The 18,222-nt window shown below is 41.3% G+C and overlaps 1 protein-coding gene and 1 long non-coding RNA gene across 5 annotated transcripts in view; one reads left to right on the top strand and one right to left on the bottom strand.

The window, feature by feature from the left end:
* Positions 1 to 18,222, bottom strand: part of LOC148137454 (uncharacterized) — a 75,052-nt gene that overhangs the window by 10,823 nt on the left and 46,007 nt on the right. For both annotated transcript variants that reach the window (XR_015754277.1, XR_015754278.1), the window contains exon 2: positions 13,710 to 13,828. This is a non-coding gene — a long non-coding RNA (uncharacterized LOC148137454). The remainder of the gene's footprint in view (positions 1 to 13,709; positions 13,829 to 18,222) is intronic.
* LOC122541788 (paladin-like) overlaps positions 10,110 to 18,222 on the top strand; it is a 246,748-nt gene continuing 238,635 nt past the window's right edge. For 2 of the 3 annotated variants that reach the window (XM_087982491.1, XM_087982493.1), the window contains exon 1: positions 10,305 to 10,544. The gene's annotated coding sequence lies outside the window, so the exon portion shown is untranslated. Of the gene's footprint in view, positions 10,129 to 10,304; positions 10,545 to 18,222 lie in introns of those variants that run through there. The other variant, XM_087982494.1, reaches the window with a different exon arrangement.

Below are 18,222 nucleotides of genomic sequence, written 5' to 3'. Positions count from 1 at the left end.
TTGCAAGGCAACTGTGGGAGCCAAATAGCTGTGCTGAGATCAGGGGTGAGGTCTCCGTCCAGGAACTGCAGCAGGGCCCATGATCTCTGTCCCTAGAGCTGACCAGTATCGATGTTTTCCAGTGTTTGAAATCCCAGTAACTATTGGTTTAAATAACCTAACTATAAATTTTCTGTGATTCCTGTTTATATTACAAAACTGTTTGATCTTCAACACATAATTTGGAAACTAAAAATGGGACATATTTATGTTCTATTTAACAAAATCTGGCTTTGAAATATTGTTAGATCTGTCTGTTTAAACATGTAGTGTAAACTCCAAGACAGCTTGTAAGCTATTTAAATTAACAACGAGGCAACTGTTCAATTGTAAACTGGTGAAGCCACATTTTTCTTTGGTGTGTGTACTGACCTTACCAGCAAAAACCTGCCATACGAATGAAAAAGAACGTCTATCTTACAAGACACAACTCTGGAAATCAGTGTGGAGAATCTTGTTCTATTGGTATCCCTATCAGCTCTGAGTCAGAAGGTCATGGTTCAAGCTTGAAAATGTGTTGCTGGAAAAGCCCTTATGACTGAAACGTCGATTCTCCTGTTCCTTTGATGCTGCCTGACCTGCTGCGCTTTTCCAGCAACACATTTTTAAGCTCTGATCTCCAGCATCTGCAGTCCTCACTTTCTCCTAGGTATGGTTCAAGACCCACTCTCAGAACTGAATATGAAACATAGGCTGAAGCTCCAGTGCTGCAACTCTGGAGGTGGTGTCATTTGCATGGAACATTAAACTGATGCACGGTATACCTATTTAGGTGGAGACAAAATATCCATTTTACAAAAGAATAGGGGAGTTATACCTGGAAATCTGACCAACATTTATCCTTCAATCAAAATCACAAAAGCAGATTAAGTGGTCACAATCAAAGTGGGAGCTTGCCAATGTGCAAATTAGTAGCCACACATCCTAAATGATATCAGTGACATTTCAAAAACCAACTCATTGCCTGTAAAGCACTTTGGGGATGTCCTCGGGTGAAAGGCAATACATATTTTTAACCTGGAAATTATTTTTCTGTGAGAAATAACATTGTAGAGAATGGAAGGAGGTCATTTACCCCACCCTGACTGTGCTGTCCTGCTGAGTTTCTCTCATTGGAAGGTCAGTGCAGACAGGTACTGGAAATTATATTGGTTCAGAATTGGAATCATCAGCAGAGTATTACACCTTCAATTTAAATTCACATTTTCATTGCTCTTTATTTGGGGTTATTGTATGGGAACAACCTTAAAGAAGACATCCTTTCAACGTAAAGGTTCTGAGGCACCTAAAGATTATTTAAAACAAATCCTTGCCAATTTTCTCACCTCATCTTTTATTAATTTGTTCACACAATGTCAGCATTGCTAGCTAGTCCAGCATTTGTTGCCCATCCCTAATTGCTCTTCAGAAACTGGTGGTAAGGCACTTCTAGAACCACTCCAGTCCATTGTGCGTAGGTAGTGCTGTTAACAAGGGAGTCGTTCTTGATAATGTCAACTAAGGTGTAAAAATTGGGGGTAACTTCCCCATGCATCTTCAAAATAATGGCATGGAATCTTGGATGCAGCCTTAGTTTAAAATCTCATCTGCAAGTTGGTACCATTGGAAGTACAGCACAACACTGTGAGCACAACACTGGAATATCTGTGCTGGCTTTTGTGCCCAAGCCATGAGTGAGATGAGAACTCAGAACCCTGCCACGCAGAGAGGGAAGTGCTAACAATTTATTCATAGCATAACCCTCAGAGGGAACTGGTCACCCTTAATTGTCTTACCTAATTGCCTGTTAAAATTCTCATAAGTTTCAATCATTCTTCTTCTGTGGGTGTAATCGAGTTGCTTGCATTGTGTTTTCCATGACCTTGTAACCTTGGAGATGGTAATTAGCTTGTTTTGAGTCTCTTCAAAGCTAATTGTTTATCTGTGTGGGCAGGAAATCTGATTGAGATCTCAGAACTCATTGTTTGAGATTATTTGACAATTGTCTGAATGAGGAAATTTTCTTCTACTTCAAGGATACGCCCATTGACCGACTTTGCACCTGATCTTTGACATTTGTACTTTTACAACAGAAAATGGCACATGACTATAGGGAGAGGCTGAATAGACTGGCACGATTTTCCTCGGAGCATTGTAGGCTGAAGGGTGACCTTATAGAATTTTATAAAATCATGAGGGGCACGGATAAGGTAAAAAGGCAAGGTCTTTTCCCAGGGGTGGGGGAGTCCAAAACTAGAGGGCATGGGTTTAAGGTGAGAGGGGGAAAACTTAAATAGGACCTGAGGGGCAACTTTTTCACACAGAGGGTGGTGCATGTAAGGAATGACTGCCAAAGGAAGTGGTGGAGGCTGGTAAAATTATAACCTTTAAAAGGCACCTGGATGGGTATATGAAGAGGAAGGGTTTAGAGGGATATGGGCCAAATGATAGCAAATGGGAATAGATTTATTTAGGATATCTGGTCTGCATGGACAAGTTGGACTGAAGGGTCTGTATCCGTGCTGTACATCTCTATGACTATGACAAGGTACAGCAAGTAATTGGGAAGTCAAATGGAATGGTATCATTTATTACAAGAAGAATGGAATATAAAAATAGGGAATTTTTTTTACAACTGCACAGGTTCGAGGCAAGACCACATCTGGAATCCTGCCCACAGTTTTGGCTTCCTTATTTGAAGAAGGATATAATTGTATTAGAAGCAGTTCAGAGAAGATTCAGTCAACTCATACCTGGGATGAAGGGCTTATTTTATAAAGAAAGGTTGGACAGTTTCAGCTTATAGCTATTGGAGTGTAAAAGAATAAGAGATAATCTTCTTGAAAGATATGAGATTCTGAGGGAATTTGATAAGTTCTTGATTGTTAAAGAGATCAAGGGTTATGGGGAGAAAGCATGAGAATAGCGTTGAGAAACTTATCGGACATGATTGAAAGGTGGAGCAGACTCAATGGGCTGAATGGCTTAGTTTCTGTTCCTATGTCTTATGGACTTATGATAGACCGGGGAGAGACTGGAACTAGGGAATGTAGTTTAAAGATAAGAGATTTCTGCTTTGAGACAGAGATGAGGGGCATTATCTTTTTCTTAGCAGCTAGTCTGTGGAATTCTCCTCCCCAGAAAACAGTGGGGGCAGGGACATTGAATATATGCAAGAGCCAGTTGGATATATTTTTAATAGAGAGGGGAATCAAGGATTATGAAGGGTAGACAGGAAAGTGGAGGTGAGATCACAATTAAATCAACCATGATCGTATTGAAAGATGGAGCACACTCAAGGAGCCAAATGGCCTACTGCCCTTAAGCTATTTTCATTGTCATGACCATGAGTTAGAAGCCTGAAATATTACAAAGATTTTTAACTTGTAATTCTAAAATGAAGGAGCGACGCTCCGAAAGCTAGTGTGCTTCCAATTAAACCTGTTGGACGATAACCTGGTGTTGTGTGATTTTTAACTTTGTTTTAAAACAGAGTTGATACAGTCAAAAATGGCTATGGATGTAAATTAAGTGGGTGTCTGGAGAGAGAGAGAGAGAGAGACCCATGGAATGTCAGACCTCATGATACAAAGGGAAATTCAAACAATAACCTTTTAAGGTGGGGATGGGATGGAGAGGCAAGATAAAACAGGCTGGACTGTGATTTCTTGTGTCTATAAAAGTGTCAAGGAATCTGATGACACCCTGCTCCACAACAAGATATCCCCGGAGATTATGTCCCAAACTGCTAGCACATTTGTGTTTCTTCCTTTAATGAATACTGAAGGACAGGGGTTAAGAAGTACAGAATGAAAACCAAAAGAACTGCGGATACTGTAAATCAAAAACAAAAACAGAAGCTTCTGGAAAAGCGCAGCAGGTCTGGCGGCATCTGTGAAGAGAAATCAGAGTTAATGCTTCGGATCTAGTTCGGAACTTCCCTAGTTCCAGTCTCTCCCCAGTCTATCATAAGACCATAAGATATAGGAGCAGACATTAGGCCATTCAGCCCATTGAGTCTGCTCCACCTTTCAATCATGGCTGATACATTTCTCAACGCTAATCTCCTGCTTCCTCCCCATAACCCTTGATCTCTTTAACAATCAAGAGCCCATCAAATTCCCTCAGAATCTTATATATTGTTAAAAAATACACATTCTACTCTGTTGAAACAAAATCAGAAATTGCTGGAAAAATGCAGCATCTATTGAGAGAAAACAGGGCTAATGTTTCAGGTACAGTGACCCTTCTTCAGAACTTCCACTCTATTGAAGTCTGCTGAGGTTCTTATCAGTGTCAGTGGGCTAAGGTACCCATGTACTAGCTATATTTTGAGCATTAGCATGTTGTGAAGGTCACACCTGAAGAACTAGTGACCAAGTCACTCCTGCCTTGCAACTTAAGGGATTCTATCTGAATGCTGGAAGTCAGCTAGCTAGTAAGTCAGACAGAACTAAACAGGATCGAGAGTGTAATGCTGGAAATACACTCTTGACTCTGATTTCCAGTATCTGCAGTCCTCGCTTTCTCCATAACTAAACAGGATACTTTCTCTCATCTTAATGTTGGAATTCGATCAGTCAAAAGAAGTCAGCACAACAGAATCTCAACTAACCTGCAAAACTAAGAATCTTGAATTGCTGTTCCCCACTACCAACATCACTGCACTGCTCTGCAATGGGTGCAACATACCATGTCTGTTCTGTGTGTGATCAATTGAGAAGCTGATACATAGTTTTTTTTTAAACTTTTATCACTTTGGTCTAAACTTTTATTTAAAATATGTGTGTATGTATGCTGTGTTACTAATTTTTATCACATTTAATAATTAATAAATTTCCAATATTTGTTAACTCAAGAAAGTCTGGTTAAATTGGCTTTTTTAAAAACATAAGTTAACATAACATAAAAACACCAGAGCAGTGCAGAAGGTGAGATGTTGTTCCTCGGATTTATGGTCTGATTCACTGTGGCACGAAGGGCACGTTGTGCCGAGCATCTCAGCCGGGCCCATAAGGGTAAGCCTGACATCCTGGTCACCACCCATTTCAATTTCCCTTCCTACTCCCTCTCTGATATGTCCATCCTCAGTCTCCTCCATTCCCATAGTGAATCAGGTCTCTGAAATGGTCCTAGCAAGCCATTCAGTTGTATCCAATTGCTAAAAATGTTTCAAAAAAAGGAATGAAACTGAGCAAGCCACCTAGCATTGACCTAGGCACTGCAAATGACAATGTCAAACTCAGACTGTTGACCCTGTATAGTCCTCATTACTGGGGGGCTGATGCTAAAATTGGAAGAGCTGTCCCACAAACTAATCAAACAGTCTGACACATCATATCTTATAATGTCCCAGAAAACACCCTTACCATTCCTTCAGAGGTGGCAGTAGTATATAGTCAGGAGGGAGTTGCTGTAAGAGTCCTCATCATTGACTCTGGAGCCCATAAAGCCTCATGGCACCAGGTCAAACATGGGAAAGAAGACCTCCTGCTGATTACCACATACTGTCCTCCCTTGGCTGATGAATCTGGTGTCCTCCACATTGAACACAACTTGGAGAAGCACTGAGGGTGGAAAGAGCACAGATTGTACTCTGGGCGGAGGGCATTTTAATTTACTGATCAAGCTGGTTGAGAACTGCAGGATATAGCTGTTAGACTGGGTCTGTTGCTGGCGGTGAGGGAAGAAACAAGAGGGAAAAATATATTTGACGTTATCCTCACCAATCTTCCTGCGACAGATGCCTCAGTCCATGATGGTTTTGGTGAGAGTGACCACCACACACTCCTTGTAGAGATGAAGGTCCGCCTATATTGTACGTGTGGAACTATCACTCTGCTAAATGTGGATATCCATGAGGCACTGTGTTCCAGTACAGCTACAAGAACTGCCATCTACCTAACGAAGTAGAAAATTGCCCAGGTTTGTCCTGTGCACAAGCTGGACAAATCCAACTGGTCAATTAATACCTCATCAGTATGCTCTCAATCATCAGTAAAGTGATGGAAGGAGTCATCTATAGTGTTATACCAGCACTCACTTATCAATAACCTGCTCACTGATACTTAGCTTGCAGTGCGATAAGAACAGGTCAGGCTCTAGGAATCCTGCCGCAAGTAAGTCACCTTCTGACTCCTCAAAGCCTGCCATCATCTACAAGGCACAATTCAGGGATGTGATGGAATATTCCCCACTTGCAGAGCTTTCCCAGTGATGAATGACTTCAGCTACATGGAGACCCTAAAGAAGATGGCAATGATCTTCATGGAATGGTAAAGGTCATGGAGAGGTTGTCAAGTGAGACAGGAAATGAACAGGAGATTTAATCCTCTTGAACAGAGGCTATAGATCTTCTGCGGAAAATAGGCAGAGTTCATATTGCAGCTCCAGCAACACTCAAGAAGCTTGACACAAGCAGTTCGCTTGATTGGCACTACATCCACAAACATCCACTCCCTCCACCACTGATGCTCAGTAGCAGCAGTGTGTACTATCTACAAGATATACTGCAGAGATTCAGCAACTCTCCTTAAGCTGTAACTTTGAAATGCACATCAGTAATGAGCAGTAGATTCACAGGAACACCACTATCAAGTTCCCCTTCAATCCAGTCACCATCGTGACTTGGTAATACATAAATCAAAATGCTGGAACACCCTCCCTAAAGGTTCATGGGGTTCTCATACTCAATGGACAGCAGTGGTTTAATAAGGCAGCTCAGCACCAGCTTCTCAAAGAGTGCTTCTGGATGGGAAAACACACTGGCCTAGCCAGTGAAGCCCCCATCCCATGAATGAATTTTAAAAAACTCTTATTTCTGTGTTTGAAGTTGTAGGTTTAAACCCCAATCTATTGACATGCTTAATACCTAGGTTACACTCCAGTGTGGGACTGAGGGAGTGCTGGCACTTTCCGAGGTCCCATATTTCAGATAAGATGTTAAACCATAGCCCCTTGGTCAGGTGAGAGGAGAAGATTTCACAGCACTATTTTTAGGATGAGCAGGTATGTTTTCCCTTTGCCTGAAGTAATAGTTATCCCTCAATAAACTTCAGAAAGACCCCAAACAAAAAAAAATCTTATTGCTGAAAATATTCTGCATTTGTGGAGAGAAAAACAGTTACCCATATGGGTTGCTGGCTACCGTGACATAATCATTAAGTTGCTGCTTGACGAAGATCACTGTAACATGTTATGGACCAGTGGTGCTGGAAGAGCACAGCAATTCAGGCAACATCCGAGGACAAGCAAAATCAACGTTTCGGGCAAAAGCCCTTCATCAGGAATAAAGGCAGAGAGCCTTTATTCCTGATGAAGGGCTTTTGCCCGAAACGTTGATTTGCCTGTGGCTCTCTGCCTTTATTCCTGATGAAGGGCTTTTGCCCAAAACGTTGATTTTGCCTGTCCTCGGATGCTGCCTGAATTGCTGTGCTCTTCCAGCACCACTGATCCAGAATCTGGTTTCCAGCATCTGCAGTCATTGTTTTTACCATGTTATGGACCAGACCAGACTCCCTCAAAATAATTTAAGAAGGTAGCCTAGACCTTAACTTTTCCTTATTTTAAAGGCAAATGTAAAGTGTCTGTTCCAAATGCAATGTGACTAGGGGAAATACTCAATGTTAAGCAAAACAGAATTTATTTAAACACTGTAGTTAAAATATGAGCAAAGAAAAAAAAGAGGAATTTAAAATAACTTAACTTTGTTGGAAAACTTAACAGGATAATAGATACAGTAACTGTACTAATTAACTGTTCCAATTTTGTAACATTTCATAAACACACCCCTTAGCCAAAAAGCAAATTCAAACACAGATTCTCACATGCAGTTCTTCAATCCTGGATGGAAAAACATCAAGAGAAAATTTAGAGAGACATTCACTGAAGCTTCCAACCCTGTTGAGACCCCAATAGCTTCTGATATTACTAAACCCCAGGAATACTAATTGGAGACAACTGGCCACACCCATTCAGGCTGTTAAAAAAAACCTAACGCCTCCCAAGCTGTTCACTCAAGTCGTCTTCAGTAGTCAGCTTGGTACCTACCTCTTTTCAAAGTAATACCAAGTCAAAATAACCTCTTAAAGTGACAGTATCATCACAAACGTTATCTACGATGTGTCAAAATTATAGGTTGAAAACACTCTGGGATGTCCTGAGTTCATGAAAGATTCTATTTAAATAAATCTTTCTTTTTAAAATTCTTCTTTAGTCCTTCCAGTATAAAATTTCACAATCTTGGAGGGGATGCAGAGATGATTTGCCAGAACTTTCCCACTGATGAGCGACTTTAGTTACATGGACACCCTAAAGAAGGTGGCATTGGTCTTCTTGGAACAGTACAGGTCATGGAGAGGTTGTCAAGTGAGAAAGGGATTTAATTCTCTTGAATAGAGGATTATAGTTCTTCCACTGGAAATAGGTAGAATTCATATTGCACAAATACATGTTTTAAAATGTCAAAAAATGGAAATATTGGAGATGCAGAGCAGCTCAGTTGGCATTTGTGAAGATTAAAGACAGAATAACATATCTGGTTGAAAAGGGCTTTTGTGGTGTAGTGGTAGTGTCTTTAAGTCTGAGCCAGGTGGTCCAGGTTCAGGTCTCATCTATTTTAGAAATTTGTAATAACATCTCTGAACAGGTTGATGAGAAAATATCTATCCAATGTAAAACTTTCATGCAGGAAGGCTTTGGTTTATTCTTTACGAACATGAAAACTGGAAAATGAGCAATGAAGAGTCTCAAGTCTCCCGAAAGTCACATGTTGCAATCGTGGATTTGTTGGCTAATCATTCCGATCAATCTGTATTAATTTGTGTAAAATACAGCAGAAATGGGGTGAGGAAAATCCCAGGTTAGGAAACATAGGTTTACAATATATTTACATAATGTAAAATACAAGTAACCGCTGCAAGTATAAGTTTGGACTGATATAGTATTGATATGTCACATTAAATCCTTGTCTCTATGTTGTGGGTTCCATTGCACTCGTCAAAGTAGACTTTTCCCATTGAACCTTACTATAACTCAGATTAATTCAGCAGTGAGCCATGCCGGGGCAGGACTGTTCTGCCCTTAGTGATGTTGTTGCGATTCTATAACTTCAGATTAATAGTTCATCCATTTCTTTTTTTATTTGCTTGTGAGAGCTTGCTGTGCTCAATGTTAGCTCCTTCAATTGTCTATATAAATGATAGCGACAACACTTCAAAAATAGTTGGGTGTCAAGAGCTTGTGGATGGTCTTATAGAATGAGAAACGTTTATATAAATTTAAGTAATTTTGCTCTGAATTATTTAAACTGGCATTCTCCCAAAAGTAGGTGTACTGTATACGCATTTATGTCGCGTGGCGAACTCTTGCCAGGGAAGAGACGATAGGTGAAGAGTACATACACAAAGATATGAATTAAGAGCGGTAGCCCCTCAAGCTTGCACTACTATTCAATAAGATTATGGCTGTTCTGATGTTGCTTGCAACATCACTCTCCTTTCTGCCCCCGATAGATTCTGACTAACACGGGAATCAAAAGGAATCTATCTAACTCAGCCTTAAAAGTGCCCAATGACTCTGCCTACATTCTAGAGGAGCAATTTCAATAGACTCAGACCCTTTGAAAAATAATTCTCCCTTAACTCCGTCCTGAATGGGACCCCTATTTTGAAATGGTGCCTCCCCTAGCTGTCGTCTCTGCCGCAGCGGGAATCCTCATTTCATTAACCACCGTGAAGTCCTCTCAGGAGCTTGATGCAGTCGACCCAGTTGAGTTGTTGCCTCTGTTCCCCGACAGCCCTGACTGACTAGAGTTGTCTGTTTCGAAATGTGTTTGTACTGGAGACAGTCAAAAGTTCCGTAATCCACGAAGTTTTAGAATCGCAACAACATCACTAAGGGCACAACAGTCCTGCCCTGGGCATGGTTCACTGCTGAAGACTAACTTTGGCAAGACTTTAACATGTAATAAAAAGCAGCAGGTTCTTTCCAGGGCTGGTTTCTCGTCCGTTTACTGCTGAAGCAGGAAGAGGTTCCTCAGCTTGACAGCAAAGGTTGGTGGGGGAAGGGAAGGGCAGAAAAGAAAACTTCAAACTACAAGATTCAGTAGTTGTAAGTATTAACACCAAGAGGTTTACTGTGTGCGGAGGATTTCCACCTTCATTTATCTGGGGCAGACCGTGTTGTGGCTGGATTGGTTGTTGCCAGGAGCCGGTTTTCTGATTGGCAGGGCCGTTGATGAATTCCACTTTGCAAAGGGCACACCCTCACATTCTCCGGTTGTTGAGTTTTGCTTAATGTTACGGGTGTGCGTATGTAGAAAAACGAGAGCGCGGATGACAGGCTGCTTCTGTTAGTTAAATTGATCTGAACTTCACCATGATCAGCTCCGCAACTTCACAAACCTGCTGACTGGGATTCTGTCGAGATGGTGTAAGGACTGCACTTTTTTTTAGATGTGAAAATCTTTCAACGTGTCCAGCGCTGTCAAAAGGAGTTGGATGTTTGCTACAAAACCGGTAGTTCAGGTAATCTCCCTTCTACCACTCTCTACTCCACCAAAAAAAATCAGTTTCAGCTTTAACTGAGAATTAAGAGGGTTTTTTTTGCTGACTTTCAACAGCGAGTAATGTTGTGTGCAAAGTGGGAAGTAATTAACAAACGCTCCAAGGCAGAAGTCATTGTTCGGGAAACTAGTATGTGTTCAAGCGGATATGTTCATCATTGAGAACGCTCTTAATTGTTAAGCTTCTCACGAAGATTCACTTGGTAAAACTGTACAATCGCCCAGAAGCTCACAGGTTGTTGCATTTGCTCTGTGGCATGATCTTGGACAGTAGTGAGTCCAAGTCCCACTCCCCTGATTTGAGTGTAAAATCTGGATTGACACTCCAGTGCTGTACTAAAGGAGCGCTGCAGTTTTGGAGAGATGGTTTAATGTCTCCCCCAAAAACAGTGGATGCAAAAGATCCCACAATGGGTGAAGGACATTTTTCTGTCCTATAAAAATTGTTTCTAATTACTATTTTGGGAAGAACATGGTAGTTTCCCCCAGTTAATACTGTACTTATCCTTCAATCAACATCACAAAAATAGATTATTTGGCACACTGCTGTTTATGCAACTCACTGTGCATAAATTAGTGCATAATTACCCTACATTTCAAAAGTATTCTATTAAATGCAAAGAACGTTTGGTTGATATGATACTGAAGGACGCTATAAAAATGGAAGTCTTTTTGTAATTGGGTGCAGTCTGACTTTCGTCTTTTTTTTCCCCGATTGCTGTCCTTTTGTCTGCCTCTCGATCATATCTGTGAGGAATGGATTAGACTTGAATATGGGCATTTGCCATCTGGGATCACATTGTGGTGCTTGTGCCAAAGTTGAGAGAGATGCCTCACAGACTAGTGAAGCCTGGCATCATCATATTTATGGAATCATATCTTACAATGTCTAAGAGAACACTGTCACTCAGTTTGTTGTGTCCCACCAACAGGAAAGAGACACCAGACATGTTGCCATGTGGTATACAGTCAGGACAGAATTACCCTAGGAGTTCATAACATTGACGACAGTCCCATGAAATCTCACGGCATTAAGTCAAACACTCTGCTGATTACAACCTAACGTGCACCCCCCTCAGTTGTTGATCCATCCCTCCTCTATGTTGACTGCTCACTAACACTCAGTGTGGGTTCCATTTGGCTCCTGACATACTGTAACCTTAGACCAAACATGAACAAAAGAGTTGAACTCCAGAAGAAAAGTGAGGGTGACCGCCCTTACCATTAAGGCAGCATTTGACTGAATGTGAGGGTGACCGCCCTTAATATTAAGACAGCATTTGATTGAGTGTGAGGGTGACTGCCTTTTACATTAAGGCAGCATTTGGTTGAATGTGGCATCAAGAACCTGAGGAAAACTGCAGTCAATGGAAATCAGGGTGAAAACTTTTGCCTCCTCATATACTGAAGCAGTCCATGTTCAAATGCAACAAAACTAGGGCAAGGTTCAGGCTTCGGCTGATAAATGGTGAGAAACATTCATGTCACATAAGTGCCAGGCAGTTACCTTCTCCTAAAAGGTAGAATCTAACTATCATGCATCGATGCTTAATGACGTTCCCATTGCTGAATCTGTCCCTATTTATATCCTGGGGTTATCATTGATCAGAAACTGAACTGGACTAGCCATTTAAATACATGACTAAAAGAGCAGGTCAGAGGCAGGGAATCCTACATCTCATGACTCATTTTCTGAGTCCTCAAATTGTCCACCATCTACAACTCACATGTTGGGTATATGATGGAATACTTCCCACTTGCCTGATTGGTGTAGCTCCAACAACACTAAAGAAGCTCAACACCATCCAGGTCAAAGCAACCTGATTAATTGCATCCCATCAATCCCCTTCAATATCCACTCCCTCCATCACTGCACAATAGCAGCAGTGTGTACTATCTACAAATGCACAGCAACATCTCACCAAGGCTTCTTCAACAGAACCTTTTAAATCTGTGATAACTATCACCTAGAAGGGCAAGAGCAGTAGGTACATGGGGACATTATCAGTTACTCGTTTAAATTCAAGGCATACATCATTCTGACTTGGAAGTATATTGCAGTTCCTTCAATGATACTGGGGCAAAATCCTGGAACTCCCTCTGAACAGCACAGCAGGTGCTCCTACACCCCAAGTATTTTAAGAAGGAAGCTCACTGTAACCTTCTCTTAGGACAGTTAGGGAGAGACAATAAATGCTGTCTCGTGGAGTGACACCCATCCCTTAAATGAATAAAAATAGGTGAGATTGTATGGGTGGCTATGCCTCCAAGATGTCTCTGCCTTGGGAAAGTGGGGGTGTGAGGTTGGGAGGATAGTGTTGAAGGTAGAGGTTGGTGAATAGGGAGAGGAAAATCAAAAACTAAAGAAGCTCCACAATAAAGAACTGGTAGCTCAAGGTGAAGGAAACAGATACAGAAGGGTACAAAAACAGGATGTGTAGATACCACAAACATAGCACTGGAAGCATCAGCAGCGTGACTTCACGAGAGAGATAAACAGGAAGACTTACTGAGTGCTGTTGGTACTTACCTACATATAGCATTCATAGAGTCATAGAGATGTACAGCACGGAAACAGACTCTTCGGTCCAACTCGTTCATGCTGACCAGATATCCCAACCTAATCTAGTACCACCTGCCAGCACCTGGCCCATTTCCCTCCAAACCCTTCCTACTCATTTGTTTTCAGAAGATTGATTCTTAAGAAAAACATTTGTTTATATATATTACATTTTCAAATTTTGCCAAAGTGGAAAAATTGATGGGTAGATTTTAATAGGCACCTCATGGGAACATTTTTTGACATTTGCTAGATTTTTATGTCATCTAGTAGAAGATAGAGAGTCAGAAAGGAATAACTTGCATTTGTCTAGTGCCTTTCATGAAATTGTGAGACCTCAAAATGCAATTAAATACTTGTAAAGTTTAGCCATTGTTCCATTGTTTGGAAATACAGCAGTCACTCTGTCACACAGCAAGCTCTTACAACAAGCAATTGGAGATTAAAAAATATAAAATATATAAAAATATAAAATAATAAATATTTAACAATAAAGTGGATTAATGATGTGGAATGAACAATATTCAGCAGCCAGGACACTGAGAAGAACACCTCTTTTAAGTCTACCTGAGAGAGCAGAGAGAGCCTGGATTTCTTGTCTCGTTTGAGATCCTACAACAGTTTGGAATCCACAAAAGTTCCCAGTGTAGACTTGGTGTTTGTGCTTCTGGAGAAAGTCTTGAAAACTGCAATAATTAAACACAGAGATGAGAGTGCTGTCACAGCTATGGTTCTCAGTATAAAGTTAAAATTACAAAGATGTATCCTATATATCTACAGTTGTATTTGGATCAATTATACTACTCTGTCATCATATAATGTCAAAGCCCTATCTGTCTTCTCAGGTGGAGGTTTTGTGACAGGCTTTGCATGTTTTCAAAGAAGAGCAAGAGAATTCTCCTGGTGTCCTGTGCCCATATCCATTCCTCACTAAAAAAATAATTAGCCATTTATTTACTGTTTTTAAGATTGTTTTGTGTACAAACTGAGTTGTGGTATTTTTCTAAATAATAGCAGTGTTGATATTTCATAAAAATCATCAATTAATTGGATAAGATGCACATCTACATGTCCTCAAGTTAAAATATTCATTCTATTTCGGTCCTTCTGTGCAGTGATTATACCTAAGACATGAATGTAAATCTGTATATGTAAGATTTCCCTGAATCTCAGAAGTTTGCAGTGTGGGCTGTTAAGATATAACAGGAGAGGGGGTTAAATATCTTGAGAGCTGTATGAAATAGATTTAAGATAATGCGGCATCATTTTATGGAGCCTGACACTGAAATTGATAGGTGGTAATCATTGTGCACTGTATGCTGCATCGGGTTGAAGAAATCAACTATAATGGAAAGTGTATACCCTGGAGTAAGCTTTTATTCCTTCACCATCCACAATGGATGGAGGGACGACTTACCATGAGTAAGCAATGGTGCAGAGGTCTCTAGCACAGAGTCTGTCCCTGTTGCTCAGAAGGGAAATGGGAAGATGGACACAGCATTACTCATTGGGGACTCCAGAATTAGGGGAACAGATAGGAGGTTCAGTGGGAATGAGAGAGACTCACGATTAGTGTGTTGCCTCCCAGGTGCCAGGGTTTGTGATGTCTCGGATCATGTTTTTGGGATTCTTGAGGGAGAGGGGGAGCCGCCCCAAGTCATGGTCCACATAGGCATCAACGACATAAGTCGGAAGAGAGATGGGGATTTAAGGCATAAATTCAGGGAGCTAGGGTGGAAGCTTAGAACAAACAGAGTTGTTATCTCTGGTTTGTTGCCTGCGCCATGTGCTAGCAAGGTGAGGAATAGGGAGAGCGAGGAGTTGAACACCTGGCTACAGGGATGGTGCAGGAGGGAGGGTTTTGGATTTCTGGATAATTGGGGCTCATTCTGGGGTAGGTGGGACCTCTACAAACAGGATGGTCTTCACCTGAACCAGAGGGGTATCAAAATCCTGGGGAGGAAATTTGCTAATGCTCATTGGCTAGGTTTAAACTAATTCAGCAGGGGGATGGGAACCTAAATTGTATGCAAGAGGTTGAGAGTAATGAAGTCAGAAATAAGGTTTCAAGGTTACAAGAGGGCACTGGCAAGTAAGAAGTTGGTTTGAAGTATGTCTACTTCAACGCCAGGAGCAGCTGGAACAAGGTGGGTGAACTTGCAGCATGGGCTGGTACCTGGGACTTCAATGTTGTGGCCATTTTGGAGATATGGGTAGAGCAGGGACAGGCACGTTGTTGCAGATTCTGGGATTTAGATATTTCAGTAAGAACAGACAAGATGGTAAAGGTGGGGGGGGGGGGGGGGCATTGTTAGTCAAGGACAGTATTACAGTTGCAGAAAAGATGTTTGAGGACTCATCCACTGAAGTAGTATGGGCTGAGGTTAAAAACAGGAAAGGAGAGGTCACCATGTTGGGATTTTTCTATTATCCTCCGAATAGTTCCACAGATGTCCCAAACATCTGATGAAGGAGCAGCACTCTGAAAGCTAGTGTTTCCAAATAAACCTGTTGGACTATAACCTGGTGATGTGTGATTTTTAACTTTATAGAAGACTGGAGGATAGTAATTTGCAGATGACACTAACGTTGGTAGAGTTGTGAATAGTGCCAGAAGATGTTGTAGGTTAGTGAGGGACATAGATAAGCTGCAGAGCTGGGCTGAGAGGTGGCAAATAGAGTTTAATGCAGAAAAGTGTGGGGTGATTCACTTTGGAAGGAGTAAAGAGTCCAGGGCTAATGGTAAGATTCTTGGCAGTGTAGATGAGCAGAGAGTTCTCAGTGTCCCTGAAAGTTGCCACCCAGGTTGTTAGAGTTGTTAAGAAGGCATATGATGTGTTAGCTTTTATTAGTAGAGGCATTGAGTTTCGGAATCATGAGGTCATATTGCAGCTGTACAAAACTCTGGTGCAGCTGCACTTGGAGTATGTGTACAGTTCTGGTTACCACATTGTAGGAAGGAGTGGAAGCTTTGGAAAGGGTGCAGGGGAGATTTAGATTAGATTAGATTAGATTAGATTAGATTACTTACAGTGTGGAAACAGGCCCTTCGGCCCAACAAGTCCACACCGCCCCGCCGAAGCGCAACCCACCCATACCCCCTACATTTACCCTTTACCTAACACTACGGGCAATTTAGCATGGCCAATTCACCTGACCTGCACATCTTTGGACTGTGGGAGGAAACCAGAGCACCCAGAGGAAACCCACGCAGACACGGGGAGAACGTGCAAACTCCACACAGTCAGTCGCCTGAGGCGGGAATTGAACCCAGATCTCTGGAGCTGTGAGGCAGCAGTGCTAACCACTGTGCCACTGTGCTGCCTGGTATGGAGGGAGGGTCTTATGAGAAAAGGCTAAGGGACTTGAGGCTGTTTTCATTAGAGAGAAGAAGGTTGAGAGATGACTTAATTCAGACATATAAGATAATCAGAAGGTGAGATAGGGTGGATAGTGAGAGCTATTTTCTTCGAATGGTGATGGCTAGCACGAGGGGACATAATTTTAAATTGAGGAGTGATAGATTTAGGATAGATGTCAGAGGTAGTTTCTTTACTCCGAGAGTAGTAGGGGCGTGGAACACACTGCCTGGAACAGTAATAGACTTGCCAACTTTAGGGCATTTAAATGATCATTGGATTGACATATGGAGGAAAATGGAATAGTGTAGGTTAGATGGGCTTCAGATTGGTTTCAGACTTTGGCGCAACATCAAGGGCTGAAGGGTCTGTATTGCGGTATTATGTTCTATTTGCTGGGCCATTGCCTGTCCCTAATTGCTCTTGAACTGAGGGGCTTGCTAATGCCATTTTCAGAGGGTAGTTAAAAGAGTCAATCACATTGCTGTGGGTCTGGATTCACATGTAGGCCTAATCAGATAAGGATGACAGACTTCCTTTCCTAAAAGGCATTACTTAACCAATTGAGTTTTTGTAACAATAGACAATGGTTGTATAATCACCAGTCTAATTCAAGATGTTTACTGAATTCAAATTTCACCAAGTGCCAAAGTGAGATGTGAACACATGCCTCCAGAGTATTGACTTGTGTTCCTGGATAACCAGCCCAGTGACATTACCACTACACCACCATTTCAAATCAGCTCTGCTCTAGATCCATCCTTGGGTTTGATAGTGCGAAGTGATCCCATAAGTAAATCTTCGCTCCCATACCTGCATTGATTCTGAATGTCCAAGACCTACTTGTATAGAATTTCATCACTAATTGTCTCTCTCTCTTTATCTATCTCTCTCTCTCTATCTCCTTGAACACATTCCTTAAAACCTACTTCTCCATTTGGTCATCTGTTATATTTTCTTAAGCTTCAGTGTGTCAAATTTTGATTCATAAAATGCCTGTGAAGTTTCTTAGGATATTTTATTGTTTAATGGCTCTATATTAATGCACATTTTTGTTGTTATCATCAAGGTGTGACAATACATCCCCACTGCACTGACGACTTTGCATCTTTCACATACTGTCTTCCATCTATTCCTTCATCGACTGCATTTCAGTAAGACAAGGCATAACCTGTTTAGTCTCTCAGACAGCAACTGATTATGTCAAGTGACAGGTAAAATCAGGACAATTCATCCGTGCATAAAAATACAAAATAATCAATTAACTTATTGGAAATGCATGCACGCAAATGAAATGAGGTTGTGTCACTTCTGGGTATCCATGACCTTGCATTGTAGAAATCAAACTTTAATTTATCTAGCAACTTTCATGATCTTATGATGCTCCGAGCTGCTTCACAAAGAAGTCCTTTTGAAGTCTATAGTCACTCTTGTAAGTCAGAAAATATGGCAATAAATTTGTGCACAGCCAAGTTCCTCTAAACAGAGGTGCGATAATGACCAAATAATCTGTTTGAGTATGAGTGAGTAGTCTTGACCAGGTCACCAGGGAGAATTCCACTGCTCGTTTAAAATGGTACCATGGGTTGTTCTACTCCATCTGAACATATACCCAAAAAACCCCAAGGTAATGATGCTTTCACATATTTCTGTAAGGAATATGGGAATACCATGGGAAAATGGTGATGGGGTAGATGATCGACCATGATTTAGAATGGTGG

Source organism: Chiloscyllium plagiosum, unplaced genomic scaffold (assembly GCF_037043375.1).
Source record: "Chiloscyllium plagiosum isolate Xiang-an unplaced genomic scaffold, Cpla_swu_hap1 HiC_scaffold_43, whole genome shotgun sequence".
Lineage (NCBI taxonomy): Eukaryota > Metazoa > Chordata > Chondrichthyes > Orectolobiformes > Hemiscylliidae > Chiloscyllium > Chiloscyllium plagiosum.
This window is presented reverse-complemented; position numbering and strand designations above follow the sequence as displayed.